Source organism: Ursus americanus, unplaced genomic scaffold, assembly GCF_024610735.1.
Source record: "Ursus americanus isolate L20-20 unplaced genomic scaffold, mUrsAme1.1.p SCAF_237, whole genome shotgun sequence".
NCBI lineage: Eukaryota > Metazoa > Chordata > Mammalia > Carnivora > Ursidae > Ursus > Ursus americanus.
The window spans coordinates 1-26,700 of record NW_028273819.1 but is presented as its reverse complement, the minus strand read 5'-3'; the positions used below and the strand labels follow the sequence as shown (position 1 = coordinate 26,700).

Sequence of the window (26,700 nt, the reverse complement as noted above, 5' to 3'; positions counted from 1 at the left end):
CAGGGGCCAAGAAATGAGACACAGTCAGGGAGTGAGAATATTACATTAATATTTTCTTAAGTCTAACCTTTTTATTCACTAAAATACAAAATACGTGAACACCTCCAGATTGCTGTGGATTACACTGGGACTTTCATTCTTGGTTGATTTTTCCTTAATGACAGTCTCAGAAGTGAAAGGGTTCATCGCTATCTAGAAGTCTTGCCCCTCCTCGGAAAGCTCTTCATACTGCGCATGCACCGGTCACGTGTGTGCACAGGGCTCCTCCCCTTCTCCCCACGGACCACAGGTCTGCCATTCAGGGGCCTCACCTTCTGTGCGTGTGCCCAGACTCAACAGCTAGTCCCCATCACATGCACACACCCACAAAAGAGCCAGGCTCTGTCTCCCAGGGCACCGGTACCAAGATGCAGGTGGCCAGTGGCTCCAGCCCACACCACAGGTCTGCTGTCTTCTCCGCTGTACCACGGGTTCTGTTTCCTCTGTCAGAGTTTCTCCACAGCAGCACGACTAACATTTGAGGCCTGATGTTCCCTGTCATGGGCTAGTGCAGGCCCTGTCCTATGCCTGTAGGATAATCACTGGCTACTACCCACTAGAGGCCAGCAGCATTGCCCTCTCTCCAGTTGTGATGACCAAAAATGTCTCCGGACAATGCCCCTGGGGGGGCAGAGCCAGCCCCGGTTGTAGCTCAGGGCTGCTAATCGTTGCCCGGCCTCTGGTCTCTCTCTGCCGTCTTCTTCCGCACTTGCACCTGCTTTCTTGTTTGTACTTCCCCTCCCTTTTCACTCACCACAGTGGCCACCACCAGGGTGCTGTACCAGCGTCATCCCTTGCTTTCCCCTTATTCCCCTCCCCAGCCAACTTTTTCCTCTTACGTCATAAAAACCTCAATCACACGTTCATGCCATGTGTGTTTGCAGGGAAAGTACAACCATCTGCAGAGCCTCCACAGAGCTCCCTCTGGCCCTTGGGACAACACCGGCCTGGGGCTCCTCTTTGCCATGTTCATTGGTTGATGAGTATTCAGCAAGAGCTTTCTTCCCACCTACCTCTGGGTTTCAAGTTTCTTACCGACACGTGAGGGTATTTTTGGAATGATTTGCTCAGATATAGAATTTCCCCTCCACATGTAGGAATTTTACAAAAACAAAATCTTAAAGAATCATACACAAAATCACAACACTCCACATGACAAATTAAAAGCAGGATTAGAGGGATCATTATTCAGTCCAGTAATGTAGCCCAACTCATCAGTAGTATTTCTTGCAGGACTATGAGCAAAAGACCAAGAACAAGTCTCTTCAATTTCATGAACTTATCACACACACACACACACACACACACACACACACACTAACCTGATGAAAGACTTCGTTCACAAAGGTGACATAACCTCACATTGACAAGAGAATCCGCTGCACCATTTCATACATGGGGCGGTGCTCTTCTTCAATGCTACAATGGCTGGAGTTGCTGAGTCTTCGGTCAGACAAGGTGCTGCTGTTGGAATGGTTTTTCTCCGGCTCTGCAGGCCGCCGCCATCCAGCTCTGCCACCATCTCTTGCCCCACACCACCACCAACGGTCTGGAAGAAAGCCATTACCACTTCTTTGTCTTTTTTTTAATAATAATATTTTTTATTATATTATGTTAGTCACCATACAGTACATCCCTAGTTTTTGATGCAAAGTTCCATGACACATTACTTGCGTAAAACACCCAGTGTACCATGCAATACGTGCCTCCTTAATACCCATCACCAGCCTATCCCATCCCCTCCTCCCCAAGCCCTCAGTTTGTTTCCCAGAGTCCATAGTCTCTCATGGTTCATTCCTTTTGTTTATCCCCCTTTCTTTTTCCCTTTCTTCTCCTACCAATCTTCCTACTTCTTATGTTCCACAAATGAGTGAAACTATATGACAATTATCTCTCTCTGCTTGACTTATTTCACTTAGCATTATCTCTTTCAGTCCCGTCCATGTTGCTGCAAAATTTGTGTAATCATTCTTTTTGATGGCTGAGTAATATTCCATTGTATATATGGACCACATCTTCTTAATCTGTTGAAGGGCATTCGGCTCCTTCTATGATTTAGCTATTGTGGACAATGCTGCTATGAACATTGGGGTGCATATGGCCCTTCTCTTCACTATGTCTGTATCTTTGGGGTAAATACCCAGTAGTGAAATGGCTGGATCAAAGGGTAGCTCAATTTTTAACTTTTTATGGGACCTCCACACTGTTTTCCAAAGTGCCTGTACCAACTTGCATTTGCACCAACAATGTAGGAGGGATCCCCTTTCTCCACATCCTCTCCAACATTTGTGGTTTCCTCCCTTGTCAATTTTTGCCATTCTAACTGGCATAAGGTGGTATCCCAGTGTGGTTTTGATTTAAATTTCCCTGATGGCTAATGATGTTGAACCTTTTTTCATGTGTCTGTTAGCCATTTGTATGTCCTCATTGGAAAAGTGTCTCTTCATATCTTCTGCCCATTTTTTGATTTGTTTGTTTCTTGCGTATTGAGTTTGAGAAGTTCTTTGTAGATCTTGGATACCAGTCTTTGATCTGTAGTGTCATTTGCAAATATCTTCTCCCATTCCGTGGGCTGCCTCTTAGGTTTTTTTTTTTTTGAAGATTTTATTTATTTATTCGACAGAGATAGAGACAGCCAGTGAGAGAGGTAATACAAGCAGGGGGAGTGGGAGAGGAAGAAGCAGGCTCACAGCAGAAGAGCCTGATGTGGGGATCGATCCCATAACGCCGGGATCACGCCCTGAGCCGAAGGCAGACGCTTAACCGCTGTGCCACCCAGGCGCCCCTGCCTCTTAGTTTTTTTGACTGTTTCCTTGGCTGTGCAGATTCACTTTTTCTAACTGCTCATTCCATGAAATACAATTTCAGGAAACCCACAGCCCACGAATCATTATTGAATGGTGCACTGAGACTTAATAAAAGTATAACTAAGTGTTATCATACAAATAAATACAAATATCATACACAAAACTGAACCATCTCAAACTTTCTTTTTCATTCCCAAATGGGCTTTGATGGGTTTTAACGTCAATTAATATGCTGATAGAACTGCTAAAAAATGGTCACTGCTGAAATTTTAAAATCACCACTCTGCTTTCTCTAATGTATGTTGAAGTACTTTTATCTCATACAAAAATGAATTACTAAGGACTAAAGAATACTTCACAGAACACATTTTCAGCTGAAGTGATGCACCAAGAATGTACAGTTTGTTCAGGTTTATGCTGTTGCTGTCAAAAGTATATGGGATGTAAGAGCCACTGTCCTTCCGTTCTCCCATGAATATTTGTTATACCAGATTCTCCAAGTGCTAAGAAAACTTAGTCTAGAAGATGCACTAATTCATCTCCTCCCTGGTGAAAAATTAAAGGTATTAGTAGATCCCGAAGCAAATTCACTTTCAGAAAACACACACACACACACACACACACACACACACACACACACCCTCAAACAGACCTTCAATACAATAATAAGGGCAAAAGTATAAACTCCATTTGGAAACAGCACTTAAAATATTGTTTTGAAGGGCTTTTACAAGAACAGTATATTCTTTGAAAAGAGATTTCGGATCAACTGTTTCACTAATATTCACTTTACATAGGCAAAATTATATTAAATTTCAAATTCCAAACAAAAACTTTCAGGAGACAAATGAAATTATATGTGCTTTTATTCCTGCAACTCTGTCTCCAGAATCTTATTCAATTGTTTAAATTGCTGCTTTTTCTCATGTACAATGCAAATGAAGAGAGAAACACAGGAGACACATGTGAGATGAGGCGGGAAACACAGCTGCGAGGCACAAACAGGAGTACAGGAGGCAGCTGATTAGCTGAATAATGACCCCCCCCAAAGATGTCCATGCCCTAATCCCCAGAACCTTTGAGTATCTCACCTTACCCGGCAAATGGGATTTAGAAGGTGTGATTAAATTCAGGTGTGAGAGGGAGCGATTATCCTGGATCATCTGGGTGGCCCCAATGTAATCATGAGTATCCATAAGGAGACAGGAGGATCAGACACAAGGCCATGGGAAGATGGAAACAGAGGGAGAAAAGGTGATATGATGAAGGGCCACAAGCCAGGGAATGCAGGAAGCCTCTAGAAGCTGGACAAGGCAAGAAACTGGATTCTCCTCTAGAGCCTCCAGAAGGCAGAGCCGCACACCTGCCAACACCTTGATTTTACCACACCGAGACTGATTTTGAACTTCTGACTTCCAGAGCTGCAAGGTAATAAAATGCATTGTTTCAAGCCACTGAAAGTTTGTCATTTGCTGCAATGGCACTAGAAGACTACTATAACAACTCACTGTGAGGCCTACTGAGAGTCTATACGATGGCGGTGACCATTTCTAGGTACGGCCATCTGCAGCATGTGGCAGCGCTGGGCTGGACAGTTGTCTGCCAGAATCCACTCCCCCTCCTTAATGGAACCCCAGGGCTCTGTGTGCTTCCTCCCCTGCAGCCCAGGTGACTGACAGGAAGCTGGCCCCATCCACAGGACCAGGGAACGGTTCTGTTTCGTGGGCCATTCACATAGCCAGCTTCGAATCAGTCAGCGCCTTGTTACTGTTCCAGGAGAGACAAATAAACTAGGTTGTCCCACTCAGACAAAAGGTAAGAGCTTTACAGAAATATCTGGGTTGTCTCTGAACACGAACAAGGAAGGCAGTGCCCCTGATGCTGGCCGCCGTCTTACAATCAGCAGGAAGTGGAAGACAAACCTACCAGAGGGAAAGGGCAGAGTAGGGAAAACTGTACAGAATCATGGAGAGAGTGTGAATAACCCACATTCTCTGCCAGCCCTGCCATGAGCTGCTTCTATAGGAGATTAAAATACTTCTTTTTTACCTTTAAGACACTTTGAGTTATGGAGTCTTCTTCTGTTAGGATGATACAACCATCCAAACTCATTCGGGGGTCAGACCTTTAGGACACTAAGAAAGCCAGATAATAAAAGTAGATGACTCACAAGTGTGAATGACCAATGAAGGAAAAAAACTGGAACCTTGAATCCGTGGTTAATCTGCTATGCTTGCTGCTTTTCATCATCCAAATGTATTCTTCAAGAACGAGAAACTTATTTTCAGTGATGGTTTTCTGAAAATTTGAAACCAGGTAGGAAAAAGTCACAGCCTTTAAACAGACTACTTTGAATTGACTTAACAATCACACAAGATATAATGTAAAATTTATCAAAGAATGGGACTGTGTTTCTTATCTATGATTTCATACAAATTTTTGCCTACCTGATGGGTGAATAAAGGTCTCTCAGCATGGTCCAGAACTAATGGTGTTCCCTGGCTCAGTGAAATTCAGGGTCGTTTCTATTTTCTCTTCCGTGAACTTCTCTTTCATCTCCTTTTGTCTGTTTTTCAATCGGCTGTTTGTCTTCTCATCCGTTTGTAGGCACTCTCTATATATCAGAGGCATGAACTCTTTTAACAGCTCTGATGTTACAGATGCTTTTCACCGTCTGTTGACCGAGTGTGGCTTTACTGTACCTTTTGACATGCAAACTTTTTCAAGTTTGTAAAGTAAAGTGGGACCTCATTTTTTCTGTGGCTTGTGGGTCTTATCTCTACCTAAGGTGGTCTACCACTTCCCAAATGTATATATTCCCCTAGATTGTCTACTAAATTCTTTATTATTTTTTTAATACTTAGACCTTAAATCAATTTAGGACTTAAATCAATCCGACATCTGCTTATGTATGTGATATGAAGCAAGGTTCTGAGAGAGAGAGAGAAAGACAGACAGACTGACAGTTCTTTCAGCTCTGAGGGTTATAGATTAGATTCAAAATTCAATGCTACTCTGTCTCATTTTCTAGAAGGAACTTGTGGTTTCTGTCTGGAACTCTGATAATTTTTCTCTTAATTCCTTAAAGTCAAATAGGTTTATGTCTGTTTAGGTTTGTATCTGTTTAGCTAATTCTCCCTGGGACTCGAAGGCCTTGTTAGTCTAAGGCATGACTTTTTTTCAGCTCAAGTAAATTTTGCATTAGTTCAATGATCACTTCTGATTTTTTCTCCTTTTGTCCTCCTGATACTTGTAAGGTAGGTCTGGACCTCTCCTCAGATCTTATTTATTCATTTCTGATTTCCATTTCTTTGAATTTTTCCTCAGTGTTGTCAGATACTCCTTTGGAAAATCAATTTTGTTCTCAGCAGTGATCGTTACTGTTTACAGTTTACCTATTAAAATTTTAAACTAATGAATTTAAAGTTTTTAATTTTATTTTAAAGATTTTATTGATTTGAGAGAGGGAGAGAGAGAGAGAGAGAGAAAGCACCAGCAGGGGGAGAGGCAGAGGGAGAAACAGACTCTCCGCTGAGCAGAGTGCCCTATGCGGGGCTTGACTCCAGGACCCCGGGATCATGACCTGAGCCGAAGGCAGACGCTTAACCGATTGAGCCACCCCGGCGCCCCAAATCTTTCTCTTAAAATCTTCAGTAAGTCTTTTGTTGCTCTTACTGCAATTATATCCCCCTCAGACTTCTTTGAAACGAAGTTTCTCCAGTTCTTCAGTAAGTTCTTATCAAAGCGGTGCTTCTCTGTGAAGATGTTCATTGTCACTCAGGTGTGTGTCACTCTTCCGGCTCAGGCCTAGTCACGCTTCTGGGAACTCCAGGGCATCAGCAAACTTGCTCTAAGTGGACCACACTTTGTGCATAAAACCGTGTCCCTGCCATTAAGCAGCTGCTCTCAAACCTCCTCAAGTGGTTCTGCTCTACCCAGTGCAAAGTCCCTAAGCAACTCAGTCTGCTGGGAAAGCCCCATTTGTCTGTGACCGAGGACCGCAAGAGAGGGAAGATACACCACGGGCCCCACACAGAAAGAGGTCTTCACTGAAGGCCTTGGAGGGAGACAGCCTTTTCTTGCAGGGATTCCATCATGGCATCCTGAAATCCTGAGATGCTCTTCCACTCCTTCCCCTGAGATCCCAAGAGGGCACTTGGCAGTCTCGCGGTCCTTCCCATGGCCCACCTCCATGATTCCCGAGGGCCTTCCTGGTGCTGGGGATTGGTGAAGGCAACCTGATCTTATGCTCTGAGGTCACCGGTACTTGACCAAAGGAGGGAAAATAAGAGGGGGCCAGGAGGCTGCACACCACAGCCACCTCCTCAAAATGTCTCCCTGGCCCCCAAGATCGCCTTGTCATGGCAATGTCAACAGAGCACTGCAAGTGCTACCTCAGAGCTCCCTCTGACACCTCAGCAATACAGAGAGAGCCCACCAATAAAACCAATCCCCATAACCAACATTCTTTAAGAACCCAAAACCCTAATAATCAATTACTTTGGTACGTGTTAGCATATTTTTACCTACGTAAAAGATAAGATGAATGGCATACCTGCATGATTTTGGGCAGTACATCAACTCCATTTTTAGTGTTTTGTGTTGTAGTTAGATACTTTTTTTGAAAAAGAAAGTTACAATCTATTTAATAAAAACAACGCGAGCTGCCATGTATGGAATTTTTGTACTGTAAATGTTTTCATCGTCTCGCGTTGTAGTAATGTACACTGGCTTTGGTCTCAAATGGGGGATGTCTGGAAGAAAAAAGAACACATGACTAGGTTCGTGAGTGTAACCCCCACGAATGGTTCAGTTTCTTACTGAGCACATATGTATTTGGTTGTATGAATAGCAACTAAAATTAAAGAACCAGAAATTATAAAAGATGACATCTTTTGGTAGACTTGTTTCTGATTCTGCCTTGCAACCTGACCAAGATGGGACGGTGGCTACTGTTACTGTTTGCTTGTTACAGCAATGGCATAGAGCTATGGAAGTACCAAGCTAATAACTCTTTGTAACAAATTTGAGACATGACATATTATAATAGTAAAAATATTTTCACATACCTTATAACTAATTTAATCTCATTTTATGACTGAAATAAATCTAAAAGCATGTATAGACATTTTTCATCATTTTAGGTATTTTATTATTTTTTAAATCATTTTAGGTATTTTAACATCCAATATTACACTAATCAAATCCACAGGACTTTAGTTTTATATCCTTTTCCCTTTAGATGAATCCAAAGAATAGAATCAGTATAAACTACTTTATGTCTGAAAGAATTCACCTTTGAGATATCGAACACCACCACTTCCAAAGAATTAATAAGAAGTCCCTTTATCATTCTTTCTATTTCATAATCCATACAAAAAAATTACACGGTATTGGATTTGTCCAACTCTCTTACTAACTTTTATACAACTGGAGGTACCTGCATGAGGAAGACAAGTTGTCAACGAATCACTTTTAATTTCAGCATATTAAAGTATGCTATATGTTCCACAGTGAATACAGACTATTTTATAAAATCAGAAACAAGTTCTGAAAAAAATACCCACATATAGACAGCTAACAAATACATATCTCAGTACCTGGAAAGGTTAGTACTTCTACGTCTTCCAAAATGCATCAAGCTTCTGCTGTTTTCCCCTGATCCAAGCGTGCACGTGTGTGTGTATGTATATAAACACCCACAGACAACTGAATTAGTAGTCCACATTCCCCAGATGGATTAATGTCTTTTGTGACCTTCTCCCCTCCAACATTGTTCCTGATTATTCATTTTAACTAATTTTTGCCTGCTTTAACTGGGAGAGGAAAATTTGCCTCCCCACCCCGGCATCAATCTAAGGGATACTTGTGTCCTGTGAGCCTTCATTTCTCATAGAAGAAAAACTTTAGCAGTGAAATTAGAAATTTCCTTGTTTCCTTCCTTTCCGGGGCTTACTCTCCCTAGGTTGCCCAGCTGCCCAAACATCGGCCCCTCCGTAAGAAGCTGTAAGTAGCACCTGCTGGATGAAAGATCCAAGATAAAAGAAAGGCCTACTATGGGCAGCTGCGTGGCCCAGGCTGGCCTGCCTCGCCACTGAGCAAGGTCTGGGGTCACCATACCCCACCACCTGGAAGAGAAGACTTAAGGAAACTTTATTTTAACATTCAAAGATTTGAAATATAATTACGCCAAAAAAAATCATGACACGTGTTGAACTCTTTCTGAGTACAGGAGCCACAGTTCCCCTTTACTACTATGAGCTCAGCTACAAATAGGTAGTTTGTACAAACAGGTAAAATCGTTTATTAGGAACCCTTAAACTTCTTATAATAAAGTGACCGTTAAATATAAGAATAAAATGACTATCTTACTTAAAAATAAACAAAGGTCACTTTGTTTTGTCCCTGTGGACATCCTCTACACATGGCCCAATCAGTACTTCCCAAGTACAGGTTTGTGGATGTTTGTTTAACTTAGTAAATGATGGAAATAAATGAGGAAGATAATACTTTTGAAACAATGTAAAAAGAAATTTAAAACCAGTATCTTGATTCTCCTTATTCTTCCACTCCAAGCTTGCAGCCTTTGGATAATATGTGGGAAAGAACATACGTACATTTACATTTCAACTTAATGTCTACTAAACTGAAATGCTGTTATCTTATTAAAATTCCTATCCTAAATAAAAAAACAAGCGTGACAAATTATGGTGACAAATAATCTTGACAATCATGTAATGAAATCATATCTTTTTTTTTAAAGATTTTATTTAGTTATTCGACAGAGATAGAGACAGCCAGCGAGAGAGGGAACACAAGCAGGGGGAGTGGGAGAGGAAGAAGCAGGCTCATAGCGGAGGAGCCTGATGTGGGGCTCGATCCCATAACACCGGGATCACGCCCTGAGCCGAAGGCAGACGCTTAACCGCTGTGCCACCCAGGCGCGCCTGAAATCATATCTTAAAACTCAAATGATGACAAGAATGAATACCTTAAAACAAAGTAGTTAACTATGTTAAAGACATTTTTACTGAGAATTAAAAAAAAATCACCCAAAGATATCATGTTTTTAAACTTGCTCTACTCATCATGCCTGTATTTTTTTCCACCTCTCTATAATGATTTAACATTCTTTCTGCCCTTAAAATATTTAGTCAGATGTAATCTCTATTTTTTTTAACTCAAAAAGGGCCATTTATAGTAAACAGGAATTAAGGAAATAATCCCTCACAAGAATTTCACACAATGTTACATGGGTACATGAAAAATCATTATCATCAGAAGGCAAAGCTACAGAAACTTGAAAAGTGCACTGTCTTTATTAAAAGGAATCCACAGGCTAAAATAAGCCAGGCCTGCCAGTCCAGCTACACCTGTCCCAGGTTCTTTTTTTCGTTTCTTTTTTTTTTTTTTAGATTACTTATTTATTTATTTGACAGAGAGACAGGCAGAGAGAGAGGGAACACAAGCAGGGGAGTGGGAGAGAAAGAGGCAGGCTCCCAGTGGAGGAGGCTGATATGGGACTTGATCCCAGGACTCTGGGATCACGCCCTGAGCTGAAGACAGATGCTTAACGACTGAGCCACCCAGGTGCCCCTGTCACAGGTTCCTCATACTGGTTAGCACACAGAGTACTCTAAAGCAGAGCTTCCCAACCTCCTTCATGCTGTAGCCCACTTAGAAAGTGGAAACAACTGTGCAACATCTAAGGTCAAAGGATGAGGGGCTTTGGCTGCCCCTGGGACAGAGGGGCTCCCTGTCAGCAACCTGGCAGCAGTTCTCCGGGCTGAGCCAAGAGAGAAACTCTGCTCTGAGGACTCAGTAGAGAGAAGGGAGGGAAGAAGTGTGGGATGGACATGCACATACAAGTCTGCACACTATTCAGGGGGTTCACAGTCTACATAAAAATCCTCACCCTCTATCACCGGCATCCTTCCTCCAGTGGGATTCTGGGGATTATGTCATATCTGAGGTTGCACAGTTCATTAGTGACACACCTAGAATGAGACCCAAGTGCCCCAACTACATTCAACTTCTCGATACTCCCTGCCAATCTCCGCGGACAGATGGAATACTCTACCACTTCTGAACAGGTGGAGTCTGAAATGCAGGTGCAATGGGCCAGTAGGGCCAAAATACAAAGCTTCTAGAGGACAAGAGAATACTCCAGTCTGCTCTCGGGATTTTGGAGTCCTTGTGTTTCTGGTGCTGGATAAAGGAAATGGGAGAGGAGAGCAGACAAGATTACCCAACAGGAAAGAGTAGTCAGAAAGGGAGGCAAGGACTGAATCTTGAGGGACAGCAGAGAGAAACAGACCCCTAAAGAAAACTGGCAAGAAGAAAGGGAGGAGTAAAGAAGGAAGAAAACATTAGGGGAAGAGAGAGATCATGAAGCAGGGGCAGTCATTGTCAGATCACCTGAAATACTAAAGTGTCCTTCCTCTGGACTTGACCACTAGACTTGACTCCCCTTCTCAGCAGTGACAGGGAAGGGGCAGGTAGAACTGAGTCTTAGGAGAGGAAGTGGACTGAGCAAAGATTATAACATCAACAAACTTGCTTGTGGAGGACACAGAGACTGGACAGAGTTCCCAGGAAGAACTCAGAGACAGGAGAAGTGTTGGCTGAGAGAAAAGAATTCAGTAGTTTGTTTTTGAACCATATTAGAAATGTAGACTAGGGGAAGGGATCACCTACTGAAATCATGAACTAATGATCATAACTCCATATTCAGTTGGTAAACATCAGAGAAAGGAACATGTGACATCAAGTTGGTCTGGGCTGTTGGCACAAAGAGATATGCTTTCGCCCCATCTTCCGGCCTGCCCTGCCTATTCCTGATCTGCCCATTCAGCTTCTAGGCCTGCCTCCTCCCCGATCCCGCCTTGCTAGCATAGGATTAGGGGTCAGGAAGAAGAAAAGAGGCAAGAATAGATGAATATACTATGAGGGAATACAAAATATATATGGGTCTCTGCCCCACTTCCTGGCATAGGGCCCCTAAAACCCTTGTAATTTCCTAAGTGATAAGCGCACGAGGAGCTCTTTTGTTTTAATAACACAGCTCGTAGAGGTCTCGTGGGCTCCCAGATGGCTCCTGAGTGAGAGGGCTGGTCACCAGAAAGACCACGCCACGATTAGAACTTAGAATTTTCAGCACCCCCATCCCGACCCCTCCATTCCTCCAGAGAGGGGAGAGGGGCTGGAAGTGGACCATGTCTATGTGAGGAAGCCTCCATAAAAATCCCAGTAGCAGGGGTTTCAGGGAGCTTCCAGGTGAGTGAACATATCCACGTACCGGGAGGGTGACAGCTCCACAGGGACAGACATTCCTGTGCTTGGGACCCTCCCAGACTGTACCCCTTGTGTCTCTGCATCTGGCTATTCATCTATATCCTTTATCATATCCTTTAATAAGCTGGTCAATGAAAACAAATGTTTCCCACAGTTCCCTGAGCCACTCTAGCAAATCAGTCAAAGCTGAGGAGGAGTTGTGGGAACCTCTGATTTGTAGTCAAGTTGTTCAGAAGCTGTGGGTAACCTGGGGCCCTCCTACTTGTGACTCGCACCTGAATGTGATGGAACAGTCTCATGGGACTGAGCCCTTAACCTGTGGGATCTGACGCCATCTCAAGACAGACAGCGTCAAAGCTGAGTTAAACTACAGGACATCCAGCTGGTGTTGCAGAGTTGTCTGGTGAGGGGAAAACCCAAACATTTACTCACCGTAAGTGCTAGAAGCAAAGTGCTCTCTGTGAATGTGGTAATACTACGAAAGTGATGGAGAACTGAATTATTTTTCTTTACATACACACTCACACAAGAGAGTATGTATGCCAGGTCTTTGCTGATGTGAACTGACACATATTCTATTTCTAGCAAAGTATCACAAAGAATCACCTCAAGGAAAAAGCAAAGATACAAAATATGGATAAGTGGGAAGAAAAGAAGCAATGTCTTCTCTTTCCCATCAAGAGTAAGACCATTACTGAATTATCCATGATTCTGCTCTTATGTGAATAACCATATATTTCGACAGTATCTGAAGAAAAAAGCATGTTTGGTCCTCAGGGATCTTTTCCGCTCATATGGCTGGCAGGAGAGGAGTGATTTCTTCTGGATATATCTCTGCTGCAGAGTGGGGAAAAAAGGAGAGCTCTTTCACCAAAGTTAAAAGGACTTTTTAAAAATGGCCTCTATGAAAATACATCTGCTGCTCTGTTGGAACCTGCTCACACTGTACTCCAGGCCACTGTGCATGAAGGGCTTCGAAATATGGTACAAATGTCCATGACGCCCCCTCTCCCTCTCTTTCAAATTCTGCTTTGGTCAGCTTAAGATCAAGTACCTGTCATTGGGCAGTCAAGTGATATGCATTAATAAATCAGTGGCCCTAACTGCCAAGTTTCTTGAAAACTCACAGGACTCACATGGCTGCCATTAATACTCCCAGGAGGCCACTACTGTCCTTCCATGAATGCTGCATGAAAATACAGAGCTGGCCAAAAAGAGCCTGGATGAGCAGATGAATGTCCACTCATGAAACAATCATCATGAGGACAATAAACAGTAGTTCAGGATGGTGGATGTAAATCTCATTAACAGCCACGAAAACACTCCAGACGCACCACGTGTCTCTACTTCTTGCTATTGCCAACATCTGTCCCCTCCCTTCCATTCCTGTTTCCACCACTTCAGTAAATTTCTCCTGTCATCATTTCATATAAAATAGGCTCTGATTCTTCCAATTCTAATGTCCGTAAGACTTTCCTGTGAATATGAGCAGGGAGTAGTAATTCCTCCTTTGAACCCATCTATGAAATAAAGATTTCTATTCAGGATAATGGCAAACCGAAGAATTCCTCAATGTAACTTCAAGAGTCATTGCAACCTGTGAGGTCTGCTAATGCTCCTCACCATGAGCCACACTAGGGTTAGGACTGATGAGTGTCTCCGGTGTACAGGGCCCTCGGGATGACATGATCACTGCGAAACCAGGCACGAGGCAAGCACAAATCAGCACCTGCTCTTCTGCACAGTGTGTCTGAAGTGCTTGAAGCCACAGAAGAAACAGCCTGATTCCTTCACATCTTATCTAAAAACAAAATTAAAGGTGACAAAATTAAACACTTACATGTTTATGCAGAGATGCACTGCAACGCAGAATCAGTTCTGAGAAAGAAAAACTAGAAGTTAAAGTTACTGTTAAATTCCTGCACCAAGTTCTTAGTGACAAGGAAGCAGGCGTGCTGCAAGAAGCACAAGGATTAAGAGCTTGGGGTCTGGAGCCACAGTGCCCGGGCTTGAATTCAGGCTCTGCTGCTTGCTGGCTGAGCTGTGGCCAGTGGAGAACCACTGAACTTCCCTACGCGTTAGTCTCCCCCTCTGTAAAATAGGGATGATAACCGAATTTACCACAAAGCACTCGTACAGGGTTAAGTGAGTTACAACAGTGCCTGTATCATCAACAGTCAGTTATCCTCAAAAACAACGCAAAGATAATTTTCCTCCAAATTTACACTGTGCTTTGAATAGGGTTTATGTCATATCACTACAACATTCACATGTATAATGCAGTGTCCTTGAAAAATCTTAGAGCTAAATAAAACCTTGAAGACCTGGTTCAATGGGACAGGGCAGCTCTCCACTTCCCTGCCTCATGTCCCTACTCTGCTCTCTCCTACAGCTTCCCTGGGCTCTGAACGATCAGTATGACTTGGTGACATACATCAGTACCGGCATATGGGCCCTTTGTCCTCCTCTACACTTACTTTCAGCTCCATCCCATTCTTAGAATTTATAAACACAGGTAAGAACTTCCGTTTCTGGATTTCTAAATGGCTGAAAGGATAACACCAATAAAAGAAATGAAATAAGCAAAAAAGATGAAAAACATGTCAGATGAAGCTGAAAGATGCAGTGAGCTCCAAATGTAGGCAGGTGAGGGACTGGCTGATCTCTCAACTACACCAGGGTGGTGCAGATTCCTCAAGAGGAAGTGTTTAAGCCAAACATGAGGCTCTGCAGGAAAGCCAAAAGAAAAGGGGGAGGGGAGGGGAGGAGCCCAAAGGAGTGGGAGGGGAGGAGGGGAGGAGGAGGGGAGGGGAGGGGAGAGGAGAGGAGGAGAGGAAAGGAAAAAGAAAAGGAAAAGGAAAAAAGCAAGCTTGGCTGGCTCCCCATAGAAGTCAAATACACTAAGACAGACACCCTGTGTGGAGACAGTTCTACTCCATCAACAGTGGATTCCAAGACACACTCAGACATGCCCATGGACAGGCCACTGCTGTGCACAAGACTTGAGGACCACTCACACCCGTCCCCCTTCCCCAAGCAGGCAAAATAAATGGTGACATTGCTGAATACAAGAGATAAAAAAATGACACGGCTCTATGTATCTCTAACCAAATCATATTAAATTTAACAGGAGGAAAGTTTCTACAAAATTCTATTACGTTGCCAACTTTTTATGTTAACTGTATTTAAGTTAACAAAATGTAAATAAGGCCAATAATAAACATGAGGTCACAACCTGATAAGTTTTAACTAGAAGACTATTAATTGAAATAGGAGGGATAAAATATGGAATCTATTGTGAAGCTAAGAATAGTTCACCTCCCTTTTTCAGCATGTAAGAAATAGTTCACATCAAACTTAAGTGGCTATGAGTGTTTAAATAAGTATAAAACAAAAAATATTCGAACTTATCAAAGGTACACACAGAACTACAAGGGAATAACCTCCCATAAAATACGTATCTCTGGCTGGCTTCTTTTGCCACTTATGTTTTAGGGTCATCTTATCTAGCATCGAATAGTATATATCATTATAAAAGGTATGTTTGTTTTAAAATAAGCCAATGTTAACCTAAAGTACAAGATTGATGTGCTGCAAAGAGGTAAATATTCAACAGGAAGGCTCTGCTGCTCTTTTCCCCAACAAGGGTTATCAAAACCAGCAAAAATTACTCAGAGACAACTATAATTTTAACAAGATTACTGGGGTGAACAGAATCCAACACATGAACGCTGAAGCTCGGAGAGGAACTCCAACCCCGTCCCTTTCCTGATGATAACAGTGGAGCAGTTAGCGCCTTGCCAATGAGAACTCCGAATCACAGCAAAATCAAAATGAGAACTCTGAATTCCAAACCCTGAATCCCAAGCCCTGTTCTCTGAATAATATTTAAAATGTCTATCACAGTAAGTTATGAGATAAGAACAAAAGCTCTAACAATATTTGCCATATAATTTTCAATTTAAAATAAAAAGTAAGTTGAGTGGTTTTTAAAGATCTTTTTTCCCTCAAAATGGCCCTCTTTTGTCACTTTGTGGCACTCATAAATTTAAGAGTGATGCAAAATGCCATTGCACATTCACCTAAAATAAATACTTTTAATAGAATTTCCAGTGCGTAGAAGCTTCTTTAAAGTTGAGCCTCAAAAACCGAGTTAGAAATAAAGTACATAAACTTATACCATACACACAAAAAAACTCAAAATGGATTAAGATATGTTTTAAAAGATCAGTTTTAGAAAGAAAATATGTACTTGTGACAAGATACAATTTTTAAAAAATAAAAGAAAGATGACCTTCAGAAAAAAGCAATGTCATAGGAGAGAGAGATCTTTAAGATGAAAGTACTTCAAGTATGAACCTCTTCAAAACTCTTAAAAGAGTCAAAATGATTCATATTAAAGTAACATACATGCTCGCCATGGATTATGTGTAAATATCTCATCATGCATAAAATAAACGATTTTTTTAAATTTCTAAAGTTAAAAATAAAACTGCTCACAGAACATTTTTACGAGAACATTCTGTAAATATTCAAAACCGCACGTTTCTTTCCTTGTGGTGACAATCACATTTATGGGTTCAGTCCTCTAACGGAACTCTGGTCACTGTCAAGGAGAAGGAATCAAAGTTTACTCAGAACTACACCAGTCAAGTGCAAAACCTTTGGTGCTGCATCCCACTTCAACGACAAAAGTCTCTCTTATGAGGATGGAATCATATTACCTATCATCCTATAAATGTGTTCATGTCTTAGTATGGAGATGGCTTGGCAACCCAACTAAATACCAGATGTAGGCTCTAAACGGGATCTTAACCTTCAAGAAGGAAGTAATTTTTAAAAATGAAAATATATTAGAAGTTAGGCAAGAGAACATGTCCTCCCAAATTTTTCTGGGAAAAAAGAACTATTAAGATCTCCTGATGAGACGGTTTATGCAATAATTAAAACTTGGACATCAAACCATATTTTCCCCACCAATGTATTTTAAAGAGACGTTCCAACAAGAAACAGAACCAGTCTCGACAAACTGCTACAGATCATCTTTATGTGGATAGATACATGCATGTTAGTTAAATGCATACAATTTTCTAACTGTTGTGCTATTTATAATACTGAGGCTTAGTGGAAACTCACCATTGTTATGATCAGAGTACAGCACTAAATTACCAATGCTTTGTGAATGAGTAAGGGAAGTTAAAGTGCCCTCCTCCCTCTACTTCCCCAGTCACCAAACCATCTCCAGTAATTTTTGGTCTAGAGCCAGCACTTACTGGGCTAAGCTCTCTCACAGCTACAGTTCAAGTACCTGTGCTCATGGGACTGTTTTACCCCATACCTCTCCTTAACCTGGGGCCATGTGCATCCATTCTTTGTCAAAGTCCGCTGCGCCTTAGTTTAATACTGGCTCCAGTATGCCCATGAGGACCTCATGTGGTTGGCACTGTCAACAGACACTCCACTCAAGAGATTTGAGATAAATTCTGCACACACAGCTCTCTTTCCGGACATCTGGCAAATCCATCATCTTGCAACACATTCTTGGAAACACTTTCTCCTGGTCATTGTGCATGAGTACTGGGGCTCGTCAGCCCCTTTCTCTTCTTTGACTATGTCCACAGTTTCAACTTTTACATTTGGCCTACCCACAGCTGCCTATATCCACTCATTTCTCTTTTTTTTAATGAATTTTTATTATATTATGTTCATCACCATACAGTACATCCCCGCTTTCCGATGCAAAGTTCGATGCTTCATTAGTTGCGTATAACACCCAGTGCACCATGCAATACATGCCCTCCTTACTACCCATCACCGGTCTATCCCATTCCCCCACCCCCCTCCCCTCTGAGACCCTCAGTTTGTTTCTCATAGTCCATAGTCTCTCATGTTTCATTCCCCCTTCTGATTACCCCCCCTTTCTTTATCCACTCATTTCTACACGGAGAGAAAAAAAAAACTTATAGAAAAGACAGCCTTTACAAAGAGACATACAGACTGTCTGACCCATATCTGCCAATAGTCCCTGACTTTTTTTGAAATTCACCTGATAATTTGTTAGAGCAGCAATAGAAAATGAATACATACGTATTTGATGTAGCCCATCTTGTTGTATTCAGAAACTCCTGAATGTGTGAAGCAGTACAGGTTGGCAGTTACAAGCCAGAGTCAGAAGTCAGACTGCTAGGGTTGAACTGATTCTATGAACTTCTAACTTCTATTGGCTAACTTTGATTGTATTTTATAAATATTCTTTGAATGTGAGTCTTATTGCTTTTCAGGAGGGCTGGGTCTAGGACAAGAAGAGTGAGGGGTCTGCACAAGATTTAAGGGGACACCAAAACTCAGTAATCAAAGTAAGTAATATTTTAATATGATACTTCCTAAAAATCAAAATTAATGCAAAAAAATCCATGATGAACACTATTAAAGTTGAAATAAGTACCAGTGTTCAGCTAAGCCATACCGGAGCTTAAGGTAAAAGGAAAAATGTGTACCACTATAGATATGTTTTGATGTATTTTTAATGGTTCATTTTTTCCAGAACATTTAAACATTGAAAAAACAAAATCTCAATATTGAACAATCAAAAAAGATTAAAACTCATCATTAGCTTCAATATTTTGTTTATAACACAGAATGCATTATAAGTTTACTTTCCTGGCTTTAATGGAACAAATTCAGCAACATTTTCAAAATCTTCACTTAGCTTACTTTTAGTTCTGAGAACTGCAATGCTTGACAATTTCTCTTGACAAAGTAACAATCTTTTAGATATCTTTTTAAGGCCACTAGTTCACAAAGATAGTTTTAATCTAATTTTAGCATTAGAAAATGGATTCTTATTTGGTTTTAATTTTTAAAAAACTCTCTCTGTATCATGCCTCAAGCCAATTAATAAGCAAAGACAGTATACCACACCAGGAAAAGTACAAGAACACAGAGAAAACCCCTTTGGGGTGCTGGTGTACAAGGTGTGCTGAAAGTTGCCAGTTGAGCAGGAACACAGAACTTTCTGGCACTACAGTATCTACAATAAGCACTCGGGAGCAGCAGTCCACTGGAGGAATCTGAAATTAATCTCAAAAGGAATCAAGGACCTAAATGTGAATCATACTAACTATAGCATTTCTACAAGAAAACATAGAAGGTCTTTGTGATCTTGGCTTAGGCAAAGATTCCTTAGACGGGACACCAAAGGCACGATCCACAATAGAAAAACTGATAAACTGGACTTTATAAAAATTTTTAAAAGTTTACTCTTTGAAGGACACAACTAAGGGAATGAAAAGACAGGTCAGAGATGGGGAGAAAAGATTTCCAAGCCACATATTTGACAAAGCACTTAAATCTGGACTATATAAGGAACTTCCAAAATTCAATAGTAAGAAGACAAACAACTCAATTAAACAAAATGTTCAACTGATGAATGGATAAAGGAGATGTGGTTCATATCTACGATGGAATATTCCTCAGCCATCAGAAAGGATGAATATCCACCATTTGCATCGACATGGATGGAACTAGAGAGGATTATGCTAAGTGAGATAAGTCAAGCAGAGAAAGACAATTATCATATGGTTTCACTCATATGTGGGACATGAGGAATAGCTCAGAGGACCACAAGGGAAGGGAGGGAAAACTGAATGGGAAGAAATTAGAGAGGGACGCAAACCATGAGAGACTCTGGACTCTGGGAACCAAACTGAGGGTTACAGAAGGGAGGGGGTGGGGGAGGGGTAACCAGGTGATTAAGGAGGGCGCCTGTGGTGATGAGCACTGGGTGGTATACGCAACTAACGAATCACCAAACACTACACCAAAAACTAATGATGGCTAATTGAACCTGATAAAAATTAATAAATAAATGTTTTCATAAAAAAAAGTCCCATCAATTCAAACATACACACTGCCAAAGACATACAGTTGGCAAATACCACATGAAAGATGCTCAAGATCATTAGTCATTAGAGAAATGCAAATTAAAACCACAATAACATACCACTACCACTAAAATAAAAAGACTGATCACACTAAGTGTCAATGAGAATGTAAAATAACTACAATAACTACAAGAGCTCTCATACTGCTGTTGAGAATATCAGCCACTATGGGAAGAGTCTGGCAGTTAAACATATGACTCGATATGATTCAGCCATTCCATTCGCAAGAGTCAGGAAAGCACATGTATACATAAAGACTTGTACACAAATGTTGCAGTGGCTTTGTTTATATTCAAATACTAGAAGCAACCCAAATGCCTACCAACAAGTGACTGGATACACAAACTATGGTGTATCTATACAATGGAATACTGTACTACTCAGAAATGAACTATTAATATATGCACCAACACAGAAGAATCTCAAAATAATTATGTTGACTAAAAGAAGCCAAACAAAGAAGAGTACACACTGCACGATTCTATTTCCGTAAGATTCTAGAAAATAAAATTAATCTATAACGACAAAAAGTAGACCAGTGGTGACCTGGAGACTGGGCAGGGAGGTGGGAAAAGGGCATGAGAAAATCACTGAGAATGATGGCTATGTTCATTCTCTTGATTGTCATAATGATTTCACATTCTCTTGATGGTCATGATGTTATGTATAAACCTATGTCAAAACTTCTCAAAATTAACATTATCTACACATAATAGTTTATTGTATGTCAATTATACTCCCCCAAAAGAACTGCTTTTTTAAAAAGGAAAAAACAGAGGAGGTGGCCGGCAAGTAACTAAATGAAAGATCAGAAGGACAGAGGTTGTGCTCAGATACAGGTCTGCCTGATGACAAGGGGCAGAAGTTGAAGTCAGGAAACCATGGAGGGTGAGCGGTCGGGGAGCTGATGGGTAACCTGGCATGAAGGCAAAGGACTCGGAGACAGCAAAGCCATTAAAAAAAAAAAAGGCAAGTAAGCAGAAGATCAGAAGACATGGCGGCAACGAGGAAGGACAAGTTCTATCAAGGGAGACGTTTCTACAGAGGGGGTAGTGGATGAGGTCTGGAATGGGCCTTGGAGAAAAGAAAGACCACGATCTCACCCCCACAGGCCTGAGGGAGACAAAGAAGCCTGAGAGAAAAGCCAGGGTTCAAAGAGCCGAGGAGGTGAAACCAAGAGGCTGAGGCTCTAGGGCTGTGGCTTAACCCAGTAAGAGGATTTCCAGAGGACTGAGTACAAAGTGGGAAGGAGGGCAAGAAATGCAGGGTAATGATGATGAAAGCACCCCAGAGAGGACCCTGGGAAGACACCAAGTGGGTCAAAGGGGCACTAGGCTCAGCCATCACCTGGTAGACACAAAGGCATGCAGGGTCCCCGTAGTTCAGCCTGGCCGAGATGCATCTCTGGGGGAGTCCTAGTGTCAAGTGCACAGAAGACCCTCTTCCCTCAGGAAGAGGGGGCTGTGGTGTGTCCTGACTATGAGGGACCCAGGGAGGGCTGTCAGGCTCAGGCTCCCCAGCAGTAGTTAGAGCTCAGTGAGCTGTAGAAACTTTGAGAAAGAAGGCTGCTCAGAGGTTGTGTTCACATTCCAAGCACTGTCAGGCCACTGGGTAGCCCCAGACATAACACGAGGGATACTCTTACAAAGTCATCAACAAATCTGCAGTGTATTATGCATTGGTTTTTATATTATGTATCAGAAGAACCTGGCTGAGCAAACTAGATGAATAACGACTCCTATAAAAAACACCTATGAGGTACTCTGTGAACCTTCCATTTGAGCCCACTCCTTTAAAACTCAAGGGCTATTTATTTTGAAGATTTTTGATAGAAAACATCTCTAGTACAAAACAAATCCTTCCACCCACAGCAAACATTTACCGCATACAGGCATAGCACTGTACGCCGAACGGGACAGGAAATGTGCTTCCTAGAGACTCATGAGCAGTAAACCCTCTTAAAGCAAACCCACAGAACTTGAATCCTGTACTGATGACGCATGGGCACATGAAAGGGGGCCAGAGCCTGTCCCTGCACCAAATATTCTTGGTTTACTGATATGCCATTCTTTATCATCTCCTCACATCCTATCAGCTCTCATTATTACAGAGATAAGGCTTCAAGTGCCCACCCTTGTCCACCATGACGTATTGGCCTAAAATTGACTTTAGGAAAATCTTCCCACTCATAATTAGTCATGGGAACTTGCAAACAGTTGAGTAGCAGGTTGGCAGACATCACGGTTGGTGAGTGTTCTGTCAGTCACCTCCCTTATCTGCCTACCCTCTAAACCTCACTTGAAGCAGTATCTCTAGATGCCTGGAATAATGAACGGTGTTCATTTCACATGACAACACTGAGAGTCCAAACAGGCTTCCTCATTCAATGGCTTATATATAGCAAGAAGCCAGCCTTTACATCTTTACGCATAGAGAAATGTGTAGACTACTTTCTCCCTCTAAAAACAGTTTAGAGAGAAACAGAACCTCTCTCTTTGCTACTGACAAAACAAGATCACAGGATAAGAAACTGACTTCAAATGGACTTCACACTGTGGCACTTGATGCTTCAAATTAACTTCTTCTTTCTCTGTATAAACCTGGCTATCTGATAGGTCCGAGAACTTTGAAGACTTGCAGAATATAGGAGTTGCTCTTATTTTAGGTTTCGAAATGTAGGGACATTATTTGTAGTGTGTGACAGGAAGCATACCAAACCAGTGGTGTGTGAACCCAGCTTCAAGGTTCTAACTCAGTATTCCAGAGTACCTTGGCCACTACCAGCCATAGTAACATTTAATTAAGTAGTTTATACAGTAGTGGTCTTCAGATTAGGTAAGAAATATTAGATATCTAGAATATAAGAGATCTAAAATGAGGGATACTAGGTATGTAGAATGTCTGGAATAGACTAGTGAAAAGCTTCCTGTCCTAGCCCCAAGAGGTTTCAAGGAAGTCAAGAAGATACCAATGCTATGGAAATATTGAACGCACATTCCTTCCTTTTGAAATCTGGTGTTTCCTTATAGTCTCAGTTTTTATAACTAACTTGGTCAAGACCTTGAGTGACAAAATGGTAGCCATTTTAACAAATCCAAATAAACTGAGAAGAATGCAAGAGAATGAGGTCAAGAAAACGTGTAGAACTGCTCATCCACAATCCCTTATCAGCAATTTCAAAATCCAAGAAGCTATGAAAACAAAAGCTTTTTGTGTGTAATTCACTAGTGGACAGGACCTGATCTGCATCTGAACTCATGTGGTGGCAACACCCGACTAACCTGAGGTTATTTTGGATGTAGTTATCCCACTGATGCCAAATAGTCATATCTTAGGCTACAGAAATAAGAATTCTCTTGCTGTCCAGTCCCCTGGGCTGTTACATATCGACATCAACATGGTGTTAATGTTTCTTGAACGTCAATAGACCACAGTACAATTCTAAAATCTGAAAAATTCTGATTCCAAAGTACATACAGCCTGAAGATCATAATAAATAGTCTGGATACCTAACCACCAACTTCTACCCAGTTTGATAAATCATGCAAAAATACATTTATCTGAAAAGAGCCTGTTTGATTCAAGTATTAAGCATATAAGCATCAAAATAAGGATGATTTAAATGCAAATGCTCATACTTTAACATTCTTTTTTTTTTTTTAGATTTTCTTTATTTATTTGACAGAGAGACAGCCAGCCAGAGAGGGAACACAAGCAGGGGGAGTGGGAGAGGAAGAAGGAGGCCCTCAGCAGGGAGCCTGATGTGGGGCTCGATCCCAGGACCCTGGGATCACGCCCTGAGCCGAAGGCAGACATTTCACGACTGAGCCACCCAGGCACCCCTTATACGTCAACATTCTAAAACATGACTCATTCTGACCGTGTCACACAGACAGCTTATTCTATACACTAGATAAACTCGCTTATTCTACACACTAAACTAGATAAACAGCACCTGTTCTTATGCTGGCTCAGGAGACTAGTACTCTGCAATCCCAACCCAAGAGTCACTGTTCTCAGTCAGACACTACTAAACTGGGTAAAAAGCTAACTGTACCTGCAATCTTAACCAGTCCATGTGGTCATAGTAGCCAGAATTAAGGTAATCCCATAGACCACCTCCTAGATACATAAAGTTTCACAACACAAAGAGCAAATGAGTTTCTACACCCATTCCCAGTAAGTTTATTCAGGCTGAGGGGGGCTATTAAGCTTCAGACATTTTAAAGTACTCTCTGTAGAAAATGAGTAGGGTTTTCATACATACAATATAAACAGAATGAACGGATTATATCTAGCACAAATAAAAAGGTCTGCATGCAGTTATTTCTCATTTTCGTCTATTTCTCCCACACCATGGAGTGTTACAAATCCCTACGATTCCCCTTCAGATTGTATTTACCATTTCATTTTTAAATTTTTACTTTAAATACACAATGTTGAAGTAGCAATTAACAGAAATGCTATTGATAACGCTAAAATTTAAAGGGAAACTTTCTTTGTGTATTTGAAAGATTTAAAGACCAAGGCATCTACGCTCAAGTAATGATATCATCATTCAGTTAAGTAGTTGTATTTATTATATATATTTCACTAAACAGTTCAGTTTCTATCAGGGTCAGTTGTATTTCTCATATAAATAGTACTAAATTAAATTTGGGGTTCTGAATTTTGAAATACCCACTGAATGTGCCATGTTCTTTCATGTCCCATGTCTTTCAGAGATCGATCTCCCATCTAGGAAACCCTTTCCACACTCCTATTTCAAGGCTCAGGTAGAGATTACCTCTCTTGAAGCCTTCCGCAAGTCCTCTGAATAGAACTGTTGGACTTTCTTCGTTGCTACCATTACACTTTTCGTAGTGACAATCATACTGTAATTATTTTTTTTTCTCACCTATCCCCCACCCCGGCAATCAGCTTATACAATACAAGCATGGTGAGATATTCTTTGCTTCTGCCCCAGGACTTTGTTTCTCCCTCAAGAGGTATTTGAATGAATGAATGAATGAATGATCAGAGAGTTAAGATCCCATTATAAGGTTATGTTCTCCCAAATATGATCATCTGGCAAGGAGGAAAAAGGGAGGAACTGTCAGTCTTCAAAGGCGGAAAGACCAAACCAGACACTCTCTAAACAAAAAGGAGGAGTCACAGTAGCACAAGTTACACCAGTTGTGCCATGAATATTAAATCGAGAGGCAACATTGTTCGATGTCAAGAGCTGCACAGAAAGGGCAGCCGTGGTAACATGGCTGTATTTCAAGTTCCCTCCTGCTGCCACACCCTAAAGCATTCAAACAGAGTAACTCTGCATCGATGATAAAATCTTGAAGAACAAGATATTTTTGTAAGAAAAAAATGAACAATTACTTGAAAATACTCTGGATCAACTGTTTCTCAAACAATTTTTGCACAAGAGTCCCCTGGAGCTCTTGTTAAAAATGCAGCCTATGATTTGGTAGGTGCGGCATGGGCCTGACATTCTGCATTTTCTAGCTCTCAGGTGAGGCTGATGCTGCTGGTCTATGAGGCGTCCTTTTTAAGGAGCACCTGTGGCAAGATAGATATTCTGTTTTCCTCCAACGTCCAGGTTGGACTTGTCTTACTTTTAACCAGCATACCCTTCTTACCATCCCTTGTTATAACCTAATCTTGACGGTGCTAATTATAGAAAACATTTTGAAAATTCGACTGGAAGAAATCTATATCACTTTAAAAATCTTTAAATTGTTCTTACCTATACTCTGGTAATGCCATCGAAAGAAAATTCGTTCAGGTAGAAATTGCACTATTTTCTATAAAACAAATTTAAAAATTGTTAAGATATAAAGAGAAAATAAACTACACATTTCATGACAGTGCTGTGTGTGTGTGTGTGTGTATTTCAGAAAATAAAAAAAAACTATTTCTAATAACATAAATAGTGCACTTCACTCTGTAGCCCATGGGACAGTGTCTTTTACTTGCCCCAAGCAACCTTCCTTCCCTGAGTGCCTTAAAGGCATCACTGTTCCACGTTTAATTCCTCCTAAAAGAAAACAAGGAAAAGAAGGGAAAAAAAACCCTAAAAGGATCATTTTATCTTAATTGAATCATAGCCATTGCTTAAGTTCATATTAAAGTAATAATTTCTCAAATGCCAGATTTCCCCAGGTTTCTGCTTTTTCACCTTCCACTTCCCCATTCCATTATCATCATTATTAGTCTCTGGACAAGGACCAGAGTCAGAAGAAAGATGAACAACAAGGAGGATAAGATCATGAGCACACGGATGAACAACGAAATGAAATTGCTGCCAAGAATTTCTTGAAATTAATAGCTAAAAATAAGGTTAGGATTGCAGTTAGGAATTCTACCCCCTTCACCCCACACATTGGAAGATACAATAAAGAATGAATATATGATGTACGAGAGTATTTGGCTAATAATAGCAACTTTAAAAAAAAAAAAAGACAAACCCCAAATACGTTTTTTTTTTCTTTTTTTCCCCACTCTAAAATTAGTTTTGATCAAGTTACTCTTGGGTCATAAGATTCTTTGTACTTTATCTGCACCTACCTTTTTAAGAAGTGTAGAAATCCAAAAACTGATCAAAATATATTTCTTGGTATTGA

The 26,700-nt window shown here is 41.1% G+C and overlaps 1 long non-coding RNA gene across 5 annotated transcripts; it reads right to left on the bottom strand.

Annotated features, from left to right (window-relative positions):
- Nucleotides 1-528: 528 nt before the first annotated feature.
- LOC148106571 (uncharacterized) lies at nucleotides 529-26,684 on the bottom strand. 5 transcript variants are annotated; one of them, XR_015723700.1, is made up of 4 exons: nucleotides 7,402-14,914; nucleotides 5,294-5,460; nucleotides 5,017-5,144; nucleotides 529-1,588 (listed from the first exon to the last, which is right to left on the bottom strand). It is a non-coding gene; the product is annotated as an uncharacterized LOC148106571 (long non-coding RNA). The 5 variants fall into 5 exon arrangements; XR_015723699.1 differs by lacking the exon at nucleotides 5,294-5,460; XR_015723701.1 differs by lacking the exons at nucleotides 5,017-5,144; nucleotides 5,294-5,460 and having other exon boundaries at nucleotides 532-1,588; nucleotides 7,402-7,600; nucleotides 8,143-14,914.
- Nucleotides 26,685-26,700: the final 16 nt, after the last annotated feature.